General features: G+C 37.7%; 1 pseudogene; it reads right to left on the bottom strand.

The window, feature by feature from the left end:
- Nucleotides 1-5421: 5421 nt before the first annotated feature.
- Nucleotides 5422-22119, bottom strand: part of LOC133253356 (olfactory receptor 10AG1-like) — a 34610-nt pseudogene continuing 17912 nt past the window's right edge.

Consider the following 22119-nt stretch of genomic DNA (forward strand, 5'->3'; position numbering starts at 1 on the left):
CCGGAAATCTTGATTCCAGTTTGTGTTTCTTCCAGTCCAGCGTTTCTCATGATGTACTCTGCATATAAGTTAAATAAACAGGGTCACAATATACAGCCTTATGAACTCCTTTTCCTATTTGGAACCAGTCTGTTGTTCAATGTCCAGTTCTAACTGTTGCTTCCTGACCTGCATACAAATTTCTCAAGAGGCAGATCAGGTGGTCTGGTATTCCCATCTCTTTCAGAATTTTCCACAGTTTATTGTGATCCACACAGTCAAAGGCTTTGGCATAGTCAATAAAGCAGAAATAGATGTTTTTCTGGAACTCTCTTGCTGTTTCCATGATCCAGCGGATGTTGGCAATTTGATGTCTGGTTCCTCTGCCTTTTCTAAAACCAGCTTGAACATCAGGAAGTTCACGGTTCACGTATCGCTGAAGCCTGGCTTGGAGAATTTTGAGTATTACTTTACTAGCGTGTGAGATGAGTGCAGTTGTGTAGTAGTTTGAGCATTCTTTGGCATTGCCTTTCTTTGGGATTGGAATGAAAACTGCCCTTTTCCAGTCCTGTGGCCACTGCTGAGTTTTCCAAATTTGCTGGCATATTGAGTGCAGCACTTTCACAGCATCATCTTTCAGGATTTGGAATAGTTCAACTGGAATTCCATCACCTCCACTAGCTTTGTTCATAGTGATGCTTTCTAAGGCCCACTTGACTTCACATTCCAGGATGTCTGGCTCTAGGTCAGTGATCACACCATCGTGATTATCTGGGTCGTGAAGATCTTTTTTGTAGAGCTCTTCTGTGTATTCTTGCCATCTCTTCTTAATATCTTCGGCTTCTGTTATGTCCATACCATTTCTGTCCTTTATCGAGCTCATCTTTGCATGAAATGTTCCTTTGGTATCTCTGATTTTCTTGAAGAGATCCCTAGTCTTTCCCATTCTGTTGTTTTCCTCTATTTCTTTGCATTGATCACTGAGGAAGGCTTTCTTATCTCTTCTTGCTATTCTTTGGAACTCTGCATTCAGATGTTTATATCTTTCCTTTTCTCCTTTGCTTTTCGCTTCTCTTCTTTTCAAAGCTACTTGTAAGGCCTCCCCAGACAGCCATTTTGCTTTTTTGCATTTCTTTTCTATAGGAATGGTCCTGATACCTGTCTCCTGTACAATGTCACCAACATCATTCCATAGTTCATCAGGCACTCTATCTATCAGATATAGGCCCTTAAATCTATTTCTTACTTCCACTGTATAATCATAAGGGGTTTGATTTAGGTCATACCTGAATGGTCTAGTGGTTTTCCCTACTTTCTTCAATTTCAGTCTGAATTTGGCAATAAGGAGTTCATGGTCTGAGCCACAGTCAGCTCCTGGTCTTGTTTTTGCTGACTGTATAGAGCTTCTCCATCTTTGGCTGCAAAGAATATAATCAATGTGATTTCGGTGTTGACCATCTGGTGATGTCCATGTAGAGAGTCTTCTCTTGTGTTGTTGGAAGAGGGTGTTTGTTATGACCAGTCCATTTTCTTGGCAAAACTCTATTAGTCTTTGCCCTGCTTCATTCCGTATTCCAGGGCCAAATTTGCCTGTTACTCCAGGTGTTTCTTGACTTCCTACTTTTGCATTCCAGCCCCCTATAATGAAAAGGACATCTTTTTTGGGTGTTAGTTCTAAAAGGTCTTGTAGGTCTTCATTGTACTGTTCAACTTCAGCTTCTTCAGCGTTACTGATTGGGGCATAGACTTGGATTACTGTGATATTGAATGGTTTGCCTTGGAAACGAACAGAGATTATTCTGTCGTTTTTGAGATTGCATCCAAGTACTGCATTTTGGACTCTTTTGTTGACCATGATGGCCACTCCATTTCTTCTGAGGGATTCCTGCCCACAGTAGTAGATATAATGGTCATCTGAGTTTAATTCACCCATTCCAGTCCATTTCAGTTCGCTGATTCCTAAAATGTCGACATTCACTCTTGCCATCTCTTGTTTGTCCACTTCCAATTTGCCTTGATTCATGGACCTGACATTCCAGGTTCCCATGCAATATTGCTCTTTACAGCATCGGACCTTGCTTCTATTACTAGTCACATCCACAGCTGGGTATTCTTTTTGCTTTGGCTCCATCCCTTCATTCTTTCTGGAGTTATTTCTCCACTGGTCTCCAGTAGCATACTGGGCACCTACTGACCTGGGGAGTTTCTCTTTCAGTATCTATCATTTTGCCTTTTCATACTGTTCATGGGGTTCTCAAGAAAAGAATACTGAAATGGTTTGCCATTCCCTTATCCAGTGGACCACATTCTGTCAAATCTCTCCACCATGACCCTCCCGTCTTGGGTTGCCCCACAGGCATGGCTTAGTTTCATTGAGTTAGACAAGGCTGTGGTCCTAGTGTGATTAGATAGACTAGTTTTCTGTGAGTATGGTTTCAGTGTGTTTGCCCTCTGATGCCCTCTTGCAACACCTACCATCTTACCTGGATTTCTCTTACCTTGCTCATGGAGTATCTCTTCACGGCTGCTCCAGCAAAGTGCAGCCATTGCTCCTTACCTTGGACGAGGGGTATCTCCTCACCGCCGCCCTTCCTGTCCTTCAATGTGGGATAGCTCCTCTAGGCCCTCCCGGGCCCGTGCAGCCATGGCTCCTTGGATGTAGGGTTGGTCCTCCCGGCCACCGCACCATCCTCGGTCATGCGGCTGCTCCTTCCCGCCGCCGCCCTTGGCCTCGGGCTTAGGGGCGTGGGGTAGCTCCTCCCGCCCATCACCCCTGGCTTCGTGCTTAGCTATATATAAATATATATTTGTTGTTGTTGTTCAGTCTTCCAGCCGTGTCCAACACTTCACATCCCTATGGACTGCAGCACTCCAGGCCATCCTGTCTCTCACCATCTTCTGGAGTTTGCCTAAATTTATGTCCACTGAATCCGTGATGCCATCTTCTCCTTCTACCTTCTCCTTCTACCTTCTCCTTCTACCTTCAATCTTTCCCAGAATCAGAGTCTTTTCTAGTGATTCAGCTGTTTGCATTATGTGGCCAAAGTATTGGAACTTCAGCTTCAGCATCAGTCCTTCCAATGAATATTGAAATATATATGTTTACTTGATATATAATATATATTATACATATGCAATAGTGCCTATGTACATATATATCCATTTCATAATCTTAAATGTATCTCTATTTGTAACTATTATTAAAGCTGTTTTGCTGCTGCTGTCACTTCAGTTGTGTCCGACTCTGTGTGACCCCATAGACGGCAGCCCACCAGGCTCCCCCGTCCCTGGGATTCTCCAGGCAAGAACATTGGAGTGGGTTGCCATTTCCTTCTCCAATGAAGGAAAGTGGAAAGTGAAAAGTGAAAATGAAGTTGCTCAGTCATGTCCGACCCTCAGCGACCCCATGGACTGCAGCCTACCAGGCTCCTCTGTCCATGGGATTTTCCAGGCAGGAGTACTGGAGTGAGGTGCCATTGCCTTCTCTGAAAGCTATTTTAGTCCTTTTTTAAAATAAATGATCAAGTATTATATATTCTGATTCTGTTTAGTGCATAAAAAATGTTATTTCTTTAAAATATCAAAGATTATTTGGCTGATATTGAAATTTCTCTGTTAACTACTAAATATTCTATAAAATATTGGAAGGCAATAAGAAAAGAAGAAGTGTAGTAATTTTCTTCCATATGTAGTTTTTATGTTCTGAATAAAATTTATTATTTTTGTGATGTGTATATTATACTCTTTGTAATAAATCCACATTCCAAAAAAGTATAAATAAATAAGTATAAATAAACATTATCTGAACTCCTGTCACTGTAAAGCAGTCCTTTCTCTCTTCTAATGCACATCCAGATATTGCTGACATATATATACACCAACTAGAAAGATGCACATATGAAATGTTATATGAATATATGGATGCTATCTCCCTTTGTTTTGCAAAAATAGAGTTATGTTTTATACAGGTACTTATGTACTTACTTACATGCCTGAAAAGCTTGGGATTTCCTCTCTGGCGTGGCTCTAAAACATTGTCTTGAGAGACTGTGCAGCATGACATGGTAAACGGGCGCCCATGTCTACTATGCTCCAAATGAGAACAGCTTACCTTTGCTTTGCTAGTGTTCTCTCTTTTGCAGTATTAAAAAGCTTTTAACAAACATTCTTGAACAAACACAATTAACCATCTTGGGCAACTATTTTTTGAGTCTTCATTAATATAGTTTTTAAAGTAAAAAAAAAAAAAAAAACTGCATATTTTTTAAAATCACTGTTCCCAAAAGATACAGAATTTATTCCAGATGATTAGAATAAAAGCACCTTAATAAAATGACTGCATACACAGTGTATTACTTTCCTAGATCTATTGTAACAAATTATCACAAATTGAGTGGTTTAAAGAATAAAAGTTGACTTTCTCAAATCTTTAAAAGCCAGCGTCCCAAATCACAGTGCTGGCAGGGTTTTCCTCCACAGACTCTAAAGGGATAGTCACTCCTTGCCTCTTTCAGCTTTTGGTGGTCCCTGACCTCCTTTGCTTTGTGGCTGTGTCATGTGTCTCTCCCGGTTGCTTCCTCCATCTTCACATTATACTCTTCTATGTATCGCTGCATGTCTATTTTTAACTTAATCTCTCTTCCCCCCTTATAAAAACTAAGAACACTGATCATAGGATATAATGCCCTTCCCTTAAATTAAGATAATCTTATTCCGAAGTCCTTAACTGAATTACATGTGCAAAGGCTTTTATTTTCTTAATAAGTTCAGATTTGCAAGTTGTAACCTGACATATATTTAGAGGATCAACATTCAACCCAATACAGTTTATAGTTTAAATTCCTAATATTCCTTATACTAAGGAGACACTACAAAAGCAAAACATGAAGTTACAAGCTGGAGGAAATGACGTTACTAGAAAACAGTCAGCATTGAGGTAACAAAGGATCCTTTCAGGGTTTGTACTCTGAAAGGGATATGGACAGTTGCAAAACAGAGAAAGAAGGAAAAACTGCAAGAAAGCACTCAGATTCCCCTACTTCCACCAACTTGGATGTGGTTGTTGTTTTCTCATCGTCTAAATCCAATCGTTGAAGGGATGGGAAGTTTCAAGCAAATTTCTTACAAGGCATGACCATGATCATTAGTTATATAGCAGTTAACTATCATTTTATTGATCAGGAAATCTCTTAACTCACTCTTTCCTAGTGGGAGGAAAGATAGGTTTTCAAAATAGATCATTGCCATGGAGATAATGTGTGCTTTGATAACCCAGAAACCCTTAACTCTTTGAAACTAAGGTCTTTTCACATAATGTGAGGTGGCAGTGATGATATTAACTATCATTTTATAGGAACATAGAAATAAACTAGATATTTTCTGATGTATTTACATGATAACCATAGAAACAAATCATTGCTTCTGTAATTTCAAGCCTTCGAGTCAAGTTGATAATTTACTTAATAGTTTTCTCAGTGCTACGGTGATATCTTTGTTCCTCAGAGTAAATATAATGGGATTCAATGTTGGGATCCAAACTGTGTAGAAAAGAGAGATCAGCTTCCCAGTTTCTTCAGATTGATTTGCTTTGTGCTGTAAATGGGTGGTAGAGGCTGTGCCATAGAATAAGACCGCTAATGTGAGGTGAGACGAGCAAGTGGAGAAGGCTTTAGCCCTCCCTCTGGCGGATCGCGGTTTCAGAATGTTGGAGATGATTTTGCCATAGGAGACACCAATCAACAGAAATGAAACCATGATGAATACCACTACAACTGCATAGACTGCTATCTCATTCACAAATGGGTTCCCACAGCAAGCTTGAATACTCAGGGGAGGTCACAGAAAAAAATGATTAATTGTGGTAGACCCACAAAAAGGCAGAGAGGAAACCTGCCATGTTTGCCCATTACAACAGGAACTCCACTGACCCAGGAGGCAGTAACCAGCTGGCACAGACTAGGGGCTCATGATCAGACCATAGTGAAGAGGGTTAAAATGGCCATGTAGCAGTCATAGGCCATCATGGCCAGGAGGAGACACTCTAAACCTCCAAACAGAAGGAAACACGTTTGTGTAGCACAGGCAATGAAACAAATGTGCCCTTTCTGGCTCAGGAGGTTTGTGAGCATTCTTGGGATAGTAACAGTTACATAACAGATTTCTAAAATGGAAAAGTGTCTATTTAGTTCTTTGGCCCATTTTTTGATTGGGTCGTTTATTTTTCTGGAGAACAGTGTGGAGATTCCTTAAAAAACTGGAAATAGAACTGCCTTATGATCCAGCAATCCCACTGCTGGGCATACACACTGAGGAAACCAGAAGGGAAAGAGACACGTGTACCCCAATGTTCATCGCAGCACTGTTTATAATAGCCAGGACATGGAAGCAACCTAGATGTCCATCAGCAGATGAATGGATAAGAAAGCTGTGGTACATATACACAATGGAGTATTACTCAGCCATTAAAAAGAATACATTTGAATCAGTTCTAATGAGGTGGATGAAACTGGAGCCTATTATACAGAGTGAAGTAAGCCAGAAGGAAAAACATAAATACAGTATACTAACGCATATATATGGAATTTAGAAAGATGGTAACAATAACTCTGTATACGAGACAGCAAAAGAGACACTGATGTATAGAACAGTCTTATGGACTCTGTGGGGGAGGGAGAGGGTGGGAAGATTTGGGAGAATGGCATTGAAACATGTAAAATACCATGTAGGAAACGAGTTGCCAGTCCAGGTTCAATGCACGATGCTGGATGCTTGGGGCTGGTGCACTGGACGGCCCAGAGGGTTGGTATGGGGAGGGAGGAAGGAGGAGGGTGTGGGATGGGGAACACATGTATACCTGTGGCGGATTCATTTTGATATTTGGCAAAACTAATACAATTATGTAAAGATTAAAAATAAAATAAAATTAGAAAAAATAAAAATAAAAAAATAAAATGGAAAAGTGGTTGAGGAAAAAGTACATAGGGGTCTGGAGAGTAGGGTCAATTCTTGTTATCAGTACAATGACACTATTGCACATCAGGATGGTCAGATAGAGGACTAAAAATATCCCCCAAAAGAATCCATTGGAAATTGGAAATATCAGAAAACCCCAGGAGGATAAATTCCATCATTGTAGTGATGTTTGATTTTTCTGTTCTTAATTTGTACTCCATCTGTAGATATGGTAAATTCAAGATGGTCAATTCATTAATGCTTTTGAGCAACGTTTCCCTTCTGTTAACTGAACTAGATGCATGAACTTATTTACATAATCCATGCAAGTATTGCTGCCTTTGCCTTGCTCAGTTTCTAAGAAATGAGATTTGAAACCTCAGCAATGAACTGATGTGCAGTTAAAGTCAATTCAAGAAATAAAATCCTTATTTTCTTATACTTAGTTGTAGTGATACCAGAAGACTTCCCTGGTATCTTGGGAGTAAAAGAATTTGCCTGAAATGCAGGAGATACAGGAAATGTAGGTTTGATCTGTGGGCAAGGAAGACCCTCTGGAGGAGGTAATGACAACCCACTCCAGTATTCTTGCCTAGAGAATTCCATGGACAAGGAGCCTGGTGGGCTATGGTCCATGGGATCACAAAGAGTTAGACATGATGGAAGTGATTAAGCAGCAGCAGTAATGATACCAGAAACAATAAGATGTATGAATTTTTATTTAGAGCTGATTGTACAGGAATATTATTAAATTATTTCACCCCTTTTAAAAGTGAAATTATATATGACACAGGCTTGCTATTGTTTTTCTTTGGGTTCATCAATTTCTTTTTCTGTACCTATTGACTTATTCCATTTCCTTTCAATTCAAAGCTTTTCACTTAAAACTTTTGCCTAATTCTTATTCAAAACATTTTAAGCTCTCCCATTTCTACTCCACTGAGGACTGACTTTCTTAAACACATTCCTTGTTCCTGGGGGAACAGATACGTGTAATAGTATTGTTCTCTACTGTGTATCTCACCCATCAGTTATGCTACACATGGAAAGCATGTTACATCATGGGGTCCAATAACGTTCCCTATTAATACCCATTGTATACTGCATTACAAATACCAATTAACTTTTAACTCAGTCCATAAATATGACCCATTCTTCATGATATTTGGGGTTCCCTGATAGTTCAGTTGGTAAAGAATCCACCTGCAATGCAGGAGACCCTGGTTTGATTCCTGGGTTGGGAAGATCCACTGGAGAAGGGATAGGCTACCCACTCTGGTATTCAGGCCTGGAGAATTCTATGGACTGTCCATGAGGTCACAAAGAGTCAGACATGACTGAGTGATTTTCACTTTCATGATGTTTTAATATAGTCTGTTCTTAACCTATGTAATTCTCTGATCCATTGTCATCTACTTCTCTTACAACCAAATAAAATACTTCCTATATAATCCCTTTGTAATTTTATCTAATAAATGTAACTGTATTAAAACCCTATGATTATTTATTTTAGGAATGCAAATGGAAAAAGCATATGAGTGGGACTAACACACACACACAGAGGCCTGTTATCTTGCTTCACTTCAAGTTCATGTAATCAGATATCAGGTAGTTAACACTGTGTGACAATTTTAATAACACTTTATTAATGTTTGCTCTCTGTGTTTTCATATTTCATTAAATCTACTATGTCTGTTCTCATCTTCCAGCTCCACAAACTATTGTTTTTGCATTAGTACTTTGATTTAAAAAATTGAGTCAACAAATGTCCTTTCCTATTTCTCTATTTCCACTACAATTAGTTTTCAAAGTTACCTTAAGTGAAAGTTTTATTATAAATACTATTATTATTATTGCTATTTCACTTATTTCTAATTTTATTTTATCATTAAAAAAAGTTAAGAAATACATTGGTTAATTTAAGTTGTTAACTAATTTTCAGATAAAGGTCTCAGAATTTCATATTTTCCTGTTTTATCCTTTTTTATCTTAAACATCAAATTCAGAACTACTTTTAAATAAAACCATCTAACACCTTACCTTCATTTAACATCGACTTTCATGAAGTTATCTATGAGAATATAGATGTTTTGACCCTGTAAATTTTTACAATTCTTTTGAATCAGGAAGTCACTGTCATTCTGGAGTATTCTTCAAAGATCAGCTGCTCTTATGTAGGAAGTAGTCATGCTCACCCTGAGGGACATTTTCTCTTGAGTATCAGTTTAATTTCTAGAAGACTGCTTCTGTTCAGTGATCATCTGGGTTTATGTTTTAAGACTACTTTTTCTGTAGGTGATTTGTCCTCTGAAGCTCCTTCTTGGCATAAAAGTTCCCCTCTGTGGGGGTGGAAAAATGACACTTAATTATCTAGTATGTATAGTACTTTCTGGAAAAAAAAAATAAAACTTTCAATTTATTGAATTTCAGGCCATTAGTAATTGCTTCAAGTTTGCCTTCCTTAATTTTATTCCCATAATTAATTCAGATCTCATCTTTTACATCTTTAGAAAAGTGTGTCACTTACTAATACACAAATGTGAAATAGAGAGCCCAGAGATAAATCCACGCACATATGGACACCTTATCTTTGACAAAGGAGGCAAGAATATACAATGGAGAAAAGACAATCTCCTTAACAGGTGGTGCTGGGAAAACTGGTCAACCACTTGTAAAAGAATGAAACTACAACACTTCCTAACACCATACACAAAAATAAACTCAAAATGGATTAAAGATCTAAATGTAAGACCAGAAACTATAAAACTCCTAGAGGAGAACATAGGCAAAACACTCTCCGACATACATCACAGCAGGATCCTCTATGACCCACCTCCCAGAATATTGGAAATAAAAGCAAAAATAAACAAATGGGACCTAATTAAACTTAAAAGCTTCTACACAACAAAGGAAACTATAAGCAAGGTGAAAAGACAACCTTCAGAATGGGAAAAAATAATAGCAAATGAAGCAACTGACAAACAACTAATCTCAAAAATATACAAGCAACTCCTGCATCTCAATTCTAGAAAAATAAACTACCCAATCAAAAAATGGGCCAAATAACTAAACAGACATTTCTCCAAAGAAGACATACAGATGGCTAACAAACACATGAAAAGATGCTCTAAAGCACTCATTATCAAAGAAATGCAAATCAAAACCACTATGAGGTACCATTTCACGCCCGTCAGAATGGCTGCAATCCATAAGTCTACAAGCAATAAATGCTGGAGAGGATGTGGAGAAAAGGGAACCCCCTTACACTGTTGGTGGGAATGCAAAGTAGTACAGCCACTATGGAGAACAGTGTGGAGATTCCTTAAAAAAACTGGAAATAGAACTGCCTTATGATCCAGCAATCCCACTGCTGGGCATACACACTGAGGAAACCAGAATTGAAAGAGACACGTGTACCCCAATGTTCATCACAGCACTGTTTATAATAGCCAGGACATGGAAGCAACCTAGATGTCCATCAGCAGATGAATGGATAAGAAAGCTGTGGTACATATACACAATGGAGTATTACTCAGCCATTAAAAAGAATACATTTGAATCAGTTCTAATGAGGTGGATGAAACTGGAGCCTATTATACAGAGTGAAGTAAACCAGAAAGAAGAACACCAATACAGTATACTAACGCATATATATGGAATTTAGAAAGATGGTAACAATAACCCTGTATACAAGACAGCAAAAGAGACACTGATGTATAGAACAGTCTTTTGGACTCTGTGGGAGAGGAGAGGGTGGGATGATTTGGGAGAATGGCATTGAAACATGTATAATATCATATATGAAATGAGTCGCCAGTCCAGGTTCGATGTACAATACTGGATGCTTGGGGCTGGTGTACTGGGACGACCCGGGGAGGGAGGAGGGAGGAGGGAGGAGGGTTCAGGATGGGGAACACATGTACACCTGAGGCAGATTCATTTTGATGTATGACAAAACCAATACAATTGTAAATTCAAAAAATAAAATAATTTTTTTTTAAGTGATATGGTTGTTCTTTCCAATACACTGCAGGGAGGATTAGATCCCTTTTCAGAAGTGGAACACTGTTCCTAGATTAACTTTTGTGGAAATTAAAGCATGTTTTATATGCTGACAAAAATCTGGGTAGTTTTATTCATGTTAGGATATCTAGTTGGTCATCAACGTAGGTATCTAGCACCTTAAAAATAGCCTAGAGCCTGTTATGCAGAGTGAAGTAAGTCAAAAAGACAGATATCCTATATTAACACATAAATATATATATATATTTTATATATAACACATAAATATATATATATTTATATATATATATTTAACACAGATATCCTATATTAACACATAAATATATATGTACTTTTTTCAGTATCATTTTTCTTGAGCACTCACATATATGTGTGAGTGCTCAAGAAAAATGATACTGAAAAACCTATTTGCAAGACAGGAATATAGATGCAGACAGAGAGAACAGACTTGTGGACACAGCGAGGCAAGGAGAGGATGGAACAAGCAGAAAGATTAACATTGAGATATATACACCACCACATGTAAAGCAGATAGCTAGTGGGAAGTTTCTAAATAGATAAAACAGGGAGCTCAACCTGAAGCTCTGTGACAACCTGGGGGCGATGGGGTGGGGTGTGGGAGGGAGGTTAAAGACAGAGGAGATGTATGTACACCTATGACTGATTTACTTTGTTTAATGGCAGAACCAACACAACACTGTAAAGCAATTATCCTCCAATTAATAATTTTTTAAAAATTTAAACCCAATTAAGACAGAAAAAAAAAAACCTTCCCCTGTCAAAATGCTTTTTCTATTTCAGCTACTTCCAGGCAGGTATGTAGGTAAAAGTATCAGGAATGAGGTTACAAGGCTAATATCCACTTCTGCTCATAAGCACATTTTTTTCTGTTTTGAGATTCTTTGACAATTTGAAACATTATTCGTGTTTCTAAAATTGTGTTTCTTTTTTGTATTTTAAATTTGCTTCTCTTTATAACAGCATGTTCCTCATAAATTGGACTTATGTACTCTTTTTCAGGATTGATGTTGTATCCATGTCATTTAGTGTCATGTTTATTTACAAATGAGAATTGCACTGATGATTTGTTTCAACTAAGTTTTACTTACAGGATGGAACAATCTGAATGTCCATCACCCATCACCCATCTCCCATATGAGTAAACTGATCTAATCCTTAAATCTATAGTTAGTATAGTGAATTGAATGTTTCTGTGTTCAATTCAATATCATCATCGCCTGAAAACAAATCTACACTCTGGGACAATACCTCAAATGTATCAGTGTAACAAAATAAAGAAACATTTTACTATTATATTACAACACACGTTTGCAGTCAGTGATGAAGAAACCCTGGTTGTTTTCATCTAGGGGTCCCACTGTTCCTACTTCTTCTTTGTAGTTTCCTACTGGATCTTCAGCATGCAGAAACCTGAGACGCCAGACAGAACATAAGGAAATAAATACACTATTCAGAGCCTCTATACGTAATAAACACATCACTTCTACCCTTATGTCATTGTAGAAACTAATCACCTGGTCCAATGTAGCTCTGAGAAGGTTAGGGAATGATGTTCATTGTATGTCAATAAAACAGATGTATTTGAAGAGCATAAAGCCAGACTCTGCCAAAGTCCTCACTTTTGGTCACTAAAAAAGGGTGTTATAGCATGCTGCAACATGTATACCTTTAGACTGATGACTTAGCATGACACATAACAGAATAAGTATTCATGGTACATATTTATGCATATTAATTTGTTTTATAGATATATTTGAGCCTAACAACACAACATCATTATTATTTTCATTAGGCTTTGATGCTTAGATTAGTAATAGTAGTGAGGCATAATTTACATAACATAAAGCTTGACCTTTAAAATTCAGTGATTAGTTGAGATATACTTGACTTATAGCATTATATTAACATCTGCTGTACAACATAAATATATTTTAAATGATCATCACAATGTCTAATGTTAATATCCATCAATGTTAATATTCATCACCACCCAAAGTTATGCATTTTTTTTCTTGTTACGTGAATTTTTAAAAATTTCTCTTAGCAACTTTCAAATATGCAACATTATTTAACTATAGCCACCATGCTCTATGTTATTTTCTTGGGCACCAAAACCAGGTGGATGGTGAGCAGCCATGAAATCAAAAGGTGTTTGTTTCTTGGAAGAAAAGCTATGACAAACCTAGAGTGGGTATTAAAAAGCAAAGACATCACTTTGCTGACAAAGCTCCATATAGTTAAAGCTATCGTTTTTCCAGTAGTCACATATGGATATAAGAGTTAGACTATAAAGAAGTCTGAGTGCCGAAGAATTGCTGCTTTCAAACTGTGGTGTTGGAGAAGACTTTTGAGGGTCCCTTGAACAGGAAGGAAATCAAACTGGTTAATCCTAAAGGAAATCAACCTTGAATATTCACTGGGAGGATTGGTGCTGAAGCTGAAGCGTCAATACTTTGGTTACATCAATGCAAAGAGCCAGCTCACTGACAAAAGGAGAAGGGGATGATGGAGGATGAGATGGCATCACTGACTCAATGGACATGAGTTTGAACAAATTCCAGGAGATAGTGAAGGATAGGAAAGGCTGACGTGCTGCAGTCCATGGGGTTACAGAGTCAGATGAGACTTAACCACTGAACAACATCAACACCATGCTGTACATTGATTGGATTGCTATACATTTTAATAGTGGTTTTATAAATATGACTAAATTTAAATTTATTGCCTTGCTGTTTGTGTTTTATTTCTTCTATACATATATTTTCTCTTATACATATATATTTTCACTGTTTTTTCTTATTATTTTTTGTGATTTTAATATATTTTTAGTATTTATGTATCACTTAGACAGTGTATTAAAAAGCAGAGACATTACTTTGCCAACAAAGGTCTCTCTAGTAAAAGCTATGGCTTTTCCAGTAGCCATGTATGGGTGTGAGAGCTGGACTATAAAGAAAGCTGAGAACTGAAGAACTGATGCTTTTGAACTGTGATGTTGGAGAAGACTCTTGAGAGTCCCTTGGACTGCAAGGAGATCCAACTAATTCATCCTAAAGGAAATCACTCCTGAATATTCATTGGAAGGACTTATGCTGAAGCTGAAACTCTAATATTTTGACCACCTGATGCGAAGAACTGGCTCATTTGAAAAGACCCTGATGCTGGGAAAGATTGAAGGCAGGAGGAGAAGGGGATGACAGAGGATGAGATGGCTGGATGGCATCACCGACTCAATGGACGTGAGTCTGGGTGAACTCCGGGAGTTGGTGATGGACAGGGAGGCCTGGCGTGCTGCGATTGATGGGGTCGCAAAGAGTCGGACATGACTGAGAGACTGAACTGAACCATTTTTTAATCCAATGCTCCTTATTAATTTTTAGTTGTAACTGTAGAGTTTGCAAAATAAATACCTGCCTAATACAACCTATCATTAAATAAATTATATAGCTTAATATGCAAAATGTTGAGATCCTGAAAAGAAAATACTCCTATATGGACAACGTTATCTTTTGCTTTCTATTATTGCTTTACACTTACTCTTTTTAAATTAATTTTTATGGGAATACAGTTGATTTCCAATGTTATTTAGCTTCTGCTATACAGTAGAGTGAATCAGTGATACATAAACATACTTTGATCCTTTTTCTTTCTTTTTTTTTTTTAACTTTACAACATTGTATTGGTTTTGTCATATATCAAAATGAATCTGCCACAGGTATACATGTGTTCCCCATCCTGAGCCCTCCTCCCTTCTCCCTCCCCATACCATCCCTCTAGGTCGTCCCAGTGTACCAGCCCCAAGCATCCAGTATCGAGCATCGAACCTGGACTGGCGACTCGTTTCATATATGGTATTAGACACGTTTCAATGCCATTCTCCCAAATCATCCCACCCTCTCCCTCTCCCACAGAGTCCAAAAGACTGTTCTATATATCAGTGTCTCTTTTGCGGTCTCATATACAAGGTTATTGATACCATCATTCTAAATTCCATATATACACGTTAGTATACTGTATTGGTGTTTTTCTTTCTGGCTTACTTCACTCTGTATAATAGGCTCCAGTTTCATCCACCTCATTAGAACTGATTCAAATGTATTCTTTTTAATGGCTGAGTAATACTCCATTGTGTATATGTACCACAGCTTTCTTATCCATTCATCTGCTGATGGACATCTAGGTTGCTTCCATGTCCTGGCTATTATAAACAGTGCTGCGATGAACATTGGGGTACACGTGTCTCTTTCAATTCTGGTTTCCTCAGTGTGTATGCCCAGCAGTGGGATTGCTGGATCATAAGGCAGTTCTATTTCCAGTTTTTTTAAGGAATCTCCACACTGTTCTCCACAGTGGCTGTACTACTTTGCATTCCCACCAACAGTGTAAGAGGGTTCCCTTTTCTCCACATCCTCTCCAGCATTTATTGCTTGTAGACTTTTGGATTGCAGCCATTCTGACTGGCGTGAAATGGTACCTCATAGTGGTTTTGATTTGCATTTCTTTGATAATGAGTGCTTTAGAGCATCTTTTCATGTGTTTGTTAGCCATCTGTATGTCTTCTTTGGAGAAATGTCTGTTTAGTTATTTGGCCCATTTTTTGATTGGGTTATTTATTTTTCTGAAATTGAGCTGTAGGAGTTGCTTGTATATTTTTGAGATTAGTTGTTTGTCAGTTGCTTCATTTGCTATTATTTTTTCCAATTCTGAAGGTTGTCTTTTCACCTTGCTTATACTTTCCTTTGTTGTGCAGAAGCTTTTAAGTTTAATTAGGTCCCATTTGTTTATTTTTGCTTTTATTTCCAATATTCTGGGAGGTGGGTCATAGAGGATCCTGCTGTGATGTATGTCGGAGAGTGTTTTGCCTATGTTCTCCTCTAGGAGTTTTATAGTTTCTGGTCTTACATTTAGATCTTTAATCCATTTTGAGTTTATTTTTGTGTATGGTGTTAGAAAGTGTTGTAGTTTCATTCTTTTACAAGTGATTGACCAGTTTTCCCAGCACCACTTGTTAAAGAGATTGTCTTTAATCCATTGTATATTCTTGCCTCCTTTGTCAAAGATAAGGTGTCCATACCTGTGTGGATTTATCTCTGGGCTTTCTATTTTGTTCCATTGATCTATGTTTCTGTCTTTGTGCCAGTACCATACTGTCTTGATGACTGTGGCTTTGTAGTAGAGCCTGAAGTCAGGCAGGTTGATTCCTCCAGTTCCAATCTTCTTTCTCAAGATTGCTTTGGCTATTCGAGGTTTTTTGTATTTCCATACAAATTGTGAAATTATTTGTTCTAGCTCTGTGAAGAATACCGTTGGTAGCTTGATAGGGATTGCATTGAATCTATAAATTGCTTTGGGTAGTATACTCATTTTCACTATATTGATTCTTCCAATCCATGAACATGGTATGTTTCTCCATCTATTAGTGTCCTCTTTGATTTCTTTCACCAGTGTTTTATGGTTTTCTATATATAGGTCTTTAGTTTCTTTAGGTAGATATATTCCTAAGTATTTTATTCCTTTCGTTGCAATGGTGAATGGAATTGTTTCCTTAATTTCTCTTTCTATTTTCTCATTATTAGTGTATAGGAATGCAAGGATTTCTGTGTGTTGATTTTATATCCTGCAACTTTACTATAGTCATTGATTAGTTCTAGTAATTTTCTGGTGGCGTCTTTAGGGTTTACTATGTAGAGGATCATGTCATCTGCAAACAGTAAGAGTTTTACTTCTTCTTTTCCAATTTGGATTCCTTTTATTTCTTTTTCTGCTCTGATTGCTGTGGCCAAAACTTCCAAAACTATGTTGAATAGTAGTGGTGAAAGTGGGCACCCTTGTCTTGTTCCTGACTTTAGGGGAAATGCTTTCAATTTTTCACCACTGAGGATAATGTTTGCTGTGGGTTTGTCATATATAGCTTTTATTATGTTGAAGTATGTTCCTTCTATTCCTGCTTTCTGGAGAGTTTTTTTTATCATAAATGGATGTTGAATTTTGTCAAAGGCTTTCTCAGCATCTATTGAGATAATCATATGGCTTTTATTTTTCAATTTGTTAATGTGGTGTATTATATTGATTGATTTACAGATATTGAAGAATCCTTGCATCCCTGGGATAAAGCCCACTTGGTCATGGTGTATGATCTTTTTAATGTGTTGTTGGATTCTGATTGCTAGAATTTTGTTAAGGATTTTTGCATCTATGTTCATCCGTGATATTGGCCTGTAGTTTTCTTTTTTTGTGGGATCTTTGTCAGGTTTTGGTATTAGGGTGATGGTGGCCTCATAGAATGAGTTTGGAAGTTTACCTTCCTCTGCAGTTTTCTGGAAGACTTTGAGTAGGATAGGTGTTAGCTCTTCTCTAAATTTTTGGTAGAATTCAGCTGTGAAGCCGTCTGGACCTGGGCTTTTGTTTGCTGGAAGATTTCTGATTACAGTTTCAATTTCCGTGCTTGTGATGGGTGTGTTAAGATTTTCTATTTCTTCCTGGTCCAGTTTTGGAAAGTTGTACTTTTCTAAGAATTTGTCCATTTCTTCCACATTGTCCATTTTATTGGTATATAATTGCTGATAGTAGTCTCTTATGATCCTTTGTATTTCTGTGTTGCCTGTTGTGATCTCTCCATTTTCATTTCTAATTTTATTGATTTGATTTTTCTCCTGTTGTTTCTTGATGAGTCTGGCTAATGGTTTGTCAATTTTATTTATCATTTCAAAGAACCAGCTTTTGGCTTTGTTGATTTTTGCTATGGTCTCTTTTGTTTCTTTTGCATTTATCTCTGCCCTAATTTTTAAGATTTCTTTCCTTCTACTAACCCTGGGGTTCTTCATTTCTTCCTTTTCTAGTTGCTTTAGGCGTAGAGTTAGGTTATTTATTTGACCTTTTTCTTGTTTCTTGAGGTATGCCTGTATTGTTATGAACTTTCTCCTTAGGACTGCTTTTACAGTGTCCCACAGGTTTTGGGTTGTTGTGTTTTCATATTCATTCATTTCTATGCAAACTTTGATTTCTGTTTTGATTTCTTCTGTGATTTGTTGGTTATTCAGCAGTGTGTTGTTCAGCCTCCATATGTTGGAATTTTAAATAGTTTTTCTCCTGTAATTGAGATCTAATCTTACTGCATTGTGGTCAGAAAAGATGCTTGGAATGATTTCAATTTTTTTGAATTTACCAAGGCTGGATTTATGGCCCAGGATGTGATCTATCCTGGAGAAGGTTCCGTGTGCACTTGAGAAAAAGGTGACATTCATTGTTTTGGGGTGAAATGTCCTATAGATATCAGTTAGGTCTAACTGGTCTATTGTATCGTTTAAAGTTTGTGTTTCTTTGTTAATTTTCTGTTTTGTTGATCTATCCATAGGTGTGAGTGGAGTATTAAAGTCTCCCATTATTATTGTGTTGTTGTTAATTTCCCCTTTCATACTTGTTAGCATTCGTGTTACATATTGCGGCACTCCTATGTTGGGTGCATATATATTTATAATTGTTATATCTTCTTCTTGGATTGATCCTTTGATCATTATGTAGTGACCTTCTTTGTCTCTTTTCACAGCCTTTGTTTTAAAGTCTATTTTATCTGATATGAGTATTGCTACTCCTGCTTTCTTTTGGTCTCTATTTGCATGAAAAATCTTTTTCCAGCCCTTCACTTTCAGTCCGTATGTGTCCCCTGTTTTGAGGTGGGTCTCTTGTAGAGAACATGTATAGGGGTCTTGTTTTTGTGTTCATTCAGCCAGTCTTTGTCTTTTGGTTGGGGCATTCAACCCATTTACATTTAAGATAATTATTGATAAGTATGATCCCGTTGCCATTTACTTTATTGTTTTGGGTTCGAGTTTATACACCCTTTTTGTGTTTCCTGTCTAGAGAATATCCTTTAATATTTGTTGGAGAGCTGGTTTGGTGGTGCTGAATTCTCTCAGCTTTTGCTTGTCTGTAAAGCTTTTGATATCTCCTTCATATTTGAATGAGATCCTTGCTTGGTACAGTAATCTGGGCTGTAGGTTATTTTCTTTCATCACTTTAAGTATGTCTTGCCATTCCCTCCTGGCTTGAAGAGTTTCTATTGAAAGATCAGCTGTTATCCTTATGGGAATTCCCTTGTGTGTTATTTGTTGTTTTTCCCTTGCTGCTTTTAATATTTGTTCTTTGTGTTTGATCTTTGTTAATTTGATTAATATGTGTCTTGGGGTGTTTCACCTTGGGCTTATCCTGTTTGGGACTCTCTGGGTTTCTTGAACTTGAGTGATTATTTCCTTCCCCATTTTAGGGAAGTTTTCCACTATTATCTCCTCAAGTATTTTCTCATGGTCTTTCTTTTTGTCTTCTTCTTCTGGGACTCCTATGATTCGAATGTTGTAGCGTTTAATATTGTCCTGGAGGTCTCTGAGATTGTCCTCATTTCTTTTAATTCGTTTTTCTTTTTTCCTCTCTGACTCATTTATTTGTACCATTCTATCTTCTAATTCACTAATCTTATCTTCTGCCTCTGTTATTCTACTATTTGTCGCCTCCAGAGTGTTTTTGATCTCATTTATTGCATTATTCATTATATATTGACTCTTTTTTATTTCTTCTAGGTCCCTGTTAAACCTTTCTTGCATCTTCTCAATCCTTGTCTCCAGGTTATTTATCTGTGATTCCATTTTGATTTCAAGATTTTGGATCAATTTCACTATCATTATTCAAATTCTTTATCAGGTAGATTCCCTATCTCTTCCTCTTTTGTTTTGTTTGGTGGGCATTTATCCTGTTCCTTTACCTGCTGGGTATTCCTCTGTCTCTTCATCTTGTTTATATTGCTGAGTTTGGGGTGTCCTTTCTGTATTCTGGCAGTTTGTGGAGTTCTCTTTATTGTGGAGTTTCCTCGCTGTGTATGGGTTTGTACAGGTGGCTTGTCAAGGTTTCTCAGTTAGGGAAGATTGTGTCCGTGTTCTGGTGGCTGGAGCTGGATTTCTTCTCTCTGGAGTGCAATGAAGTGTCCAGTAATGCGTTATGAGATGTCTGTTGTTTTAGAGTAACTTTGGGCAGCCTGTATATTGGAGCTCAGGGCTGTGTTCCTGTGTTGCTGGAGAATTTGCTTGGTATGTCTTGCCCTGGAACTTGTTGGCCCTTGTGTGGTGCTTGGTTTCAGTGTACGTATGGAGACGTTTGATGAGCTCCTGTCAATTAATGTTCCCTGGAGTCAGGAGTTCCCTGAAGTCAGGGTTTGGACTTACGCCTCCTGCTTCCAGTTATCGGTCTTATTTTAACAGTAGTCTCAAAGCTTCTCCTTCTATACAGCACCATTGATAAAACATCTAGGTTAAAGATGAAAAGTTTCTCCACCGTGAGGGTCACCCAGAGAGGTTCACAGCGTTACATGGAGAAGAGAAGAGGGAGGAGGGAGTTAGAGGTGACCCGAATGAGATGAGATGGAATCAGTAGAGGAGAGAGCAGGCTAGCCAGTAATACCTTCCTTATATGCACTTCACAACTGGACTGCTCAGAGATGTTCACAGAGTTATACAGAGAAGAGAAGAGGGAGGAAGGAGACAGAGGTGGCCAGGAGGATAAAAGGGCAGAATGAAAAGGAAAGAGACAGATCCAACCAGTAATCAGTTCCCTAAGTGTTCTCCACCGTCTGGAACACACAGAAATTCACAGAGTTGGGTAGAGTAGAGAGGGGTTAGGGAGGAGACACAGGCGACCTGGTGGAGAAAAAGGAGATTCCAGAAGGGGAGAGAGCAGTCAAGCCAGTAATCTCGTTCCCAAGTGAAAAATGGGTACTGAAGATTGGGTTCTTAAAGGTTCAAAATTGGTAACCAATACCTAAAAGCAAAAATTAAAAATCTAGATTTAGTTTGTACTTTCAAAAATACAATGTTAAAGAAAAGAAGAAGGAAAAGAAAGAGAGAAAACAAACCAAAAAAAGTCAAAAATTATAAAGAAAATATAGGTACATAATTGATAACAAATACCAAAAATCAAAAGTTAAAAATCTAGAGAAGAGTTTGGAATTTCAAAAATATAATGTTAAAGAAAAGAAGAAGAAGAAGAAAGAAAAAACAAACAAAGAAAAACAAACAAGGTAACAAAAATTATAAAGCATGTATAGGTACAAAATTGGTAAAAAAAAAAAACACCAAAAAGCATAAATTAAAAATCTAGAGTAGAATTTGGAATTTCAGAAATACAATGTTAAAGAAAAGAAGAGAAAGAAAGAGAGAAAAAAAGTCATAAAAATTATAAAAAATAAAATATAGGTACAAAATTGATAACAAGTACCAAAAACCTAAAATTAAAAATCTAGAGTAGAGTTTGGAATTTCAAAAATACAATGTTAAAGAAAAGAAGGAAAAAAAAAAGAAAGAAAGAAAGAGAAAAAAAAGACAAGGTCACAATAATTATAAAAAATATATATATGAAGTTTGCTTTTTAAAAAAAATCGGGCGTTTTTGTTTTGCAAAGTAATAGTAGGTTACAAAAGTGAAAATTAAAGGAGTAATAGAGGACTTAAATTTTTTTTTTAATTTAAAAAAAAAAAGAAAGAAAGAATGATCATAAAAATAGTAAAAATATATCTAGGACTTTCTCTGGTGTTGTTGTGGGTATTGTGGGGTCAGTTCATTTTTGGCTAGTTCCTTGGTCCGGCTTATATTTCTCAAGATCTATAGGCCCCTTCCTATGTAGTCAGTACTAATGACAGGGTTTTAATCTATTGCCTGTCGCTTCCAAGGTGGTTCGCTCTGTTATAGCTTCTTCTGTTTGCTGGTCTCTTCAGTGTCTGATTTCCGCCCTTACACAAAGAGGGCGGTGGTGGACACTTTTTTTTTTTTTTTAGGCTCACTGATTCAGTCACGCTGTGGGAAGAGAGGGACACTGCAAACAAATAACACTGGCGTGTGCTCACAGTGCCTCAGCCATACTGGGCCTGCCCCTGCTCACGGCTTGTGTAGCCTCCCTGCCCACACTGCTCAGGCTCTAGGTTGCTCCACCGGGAACAATCCGAGGCCGGCCCTGGGCTGCTTGAACCTCCCAGGTCTAAGCCGCTCAGGTTCAGGCACTCGGGTAGTCCTCAGAGGCGCAGACTCTGTTGGACCTGCGTTTTGTGCCCTTCCCAGGTCCGAGCAGCTCAGGTGATGAGGTGTTTGGCGAGGGAGGTTGCTGCGA

The sequence above is a fragment of the Bos javanicus genome, chromosome 8 (assembly GCF_032452875.1).
Source record: "Bos javanicus breed banteng chromosome 8, ARS-OSU_banteng_1.0, whole genome shotgun sequence".
NCBI classification, from domain to species: domain Eukaryota; kingdom Metazoa; phylum Chordata; class Mammalia; order Artiodactyla; family Bovidae; genus Bos; species Bos javanicus.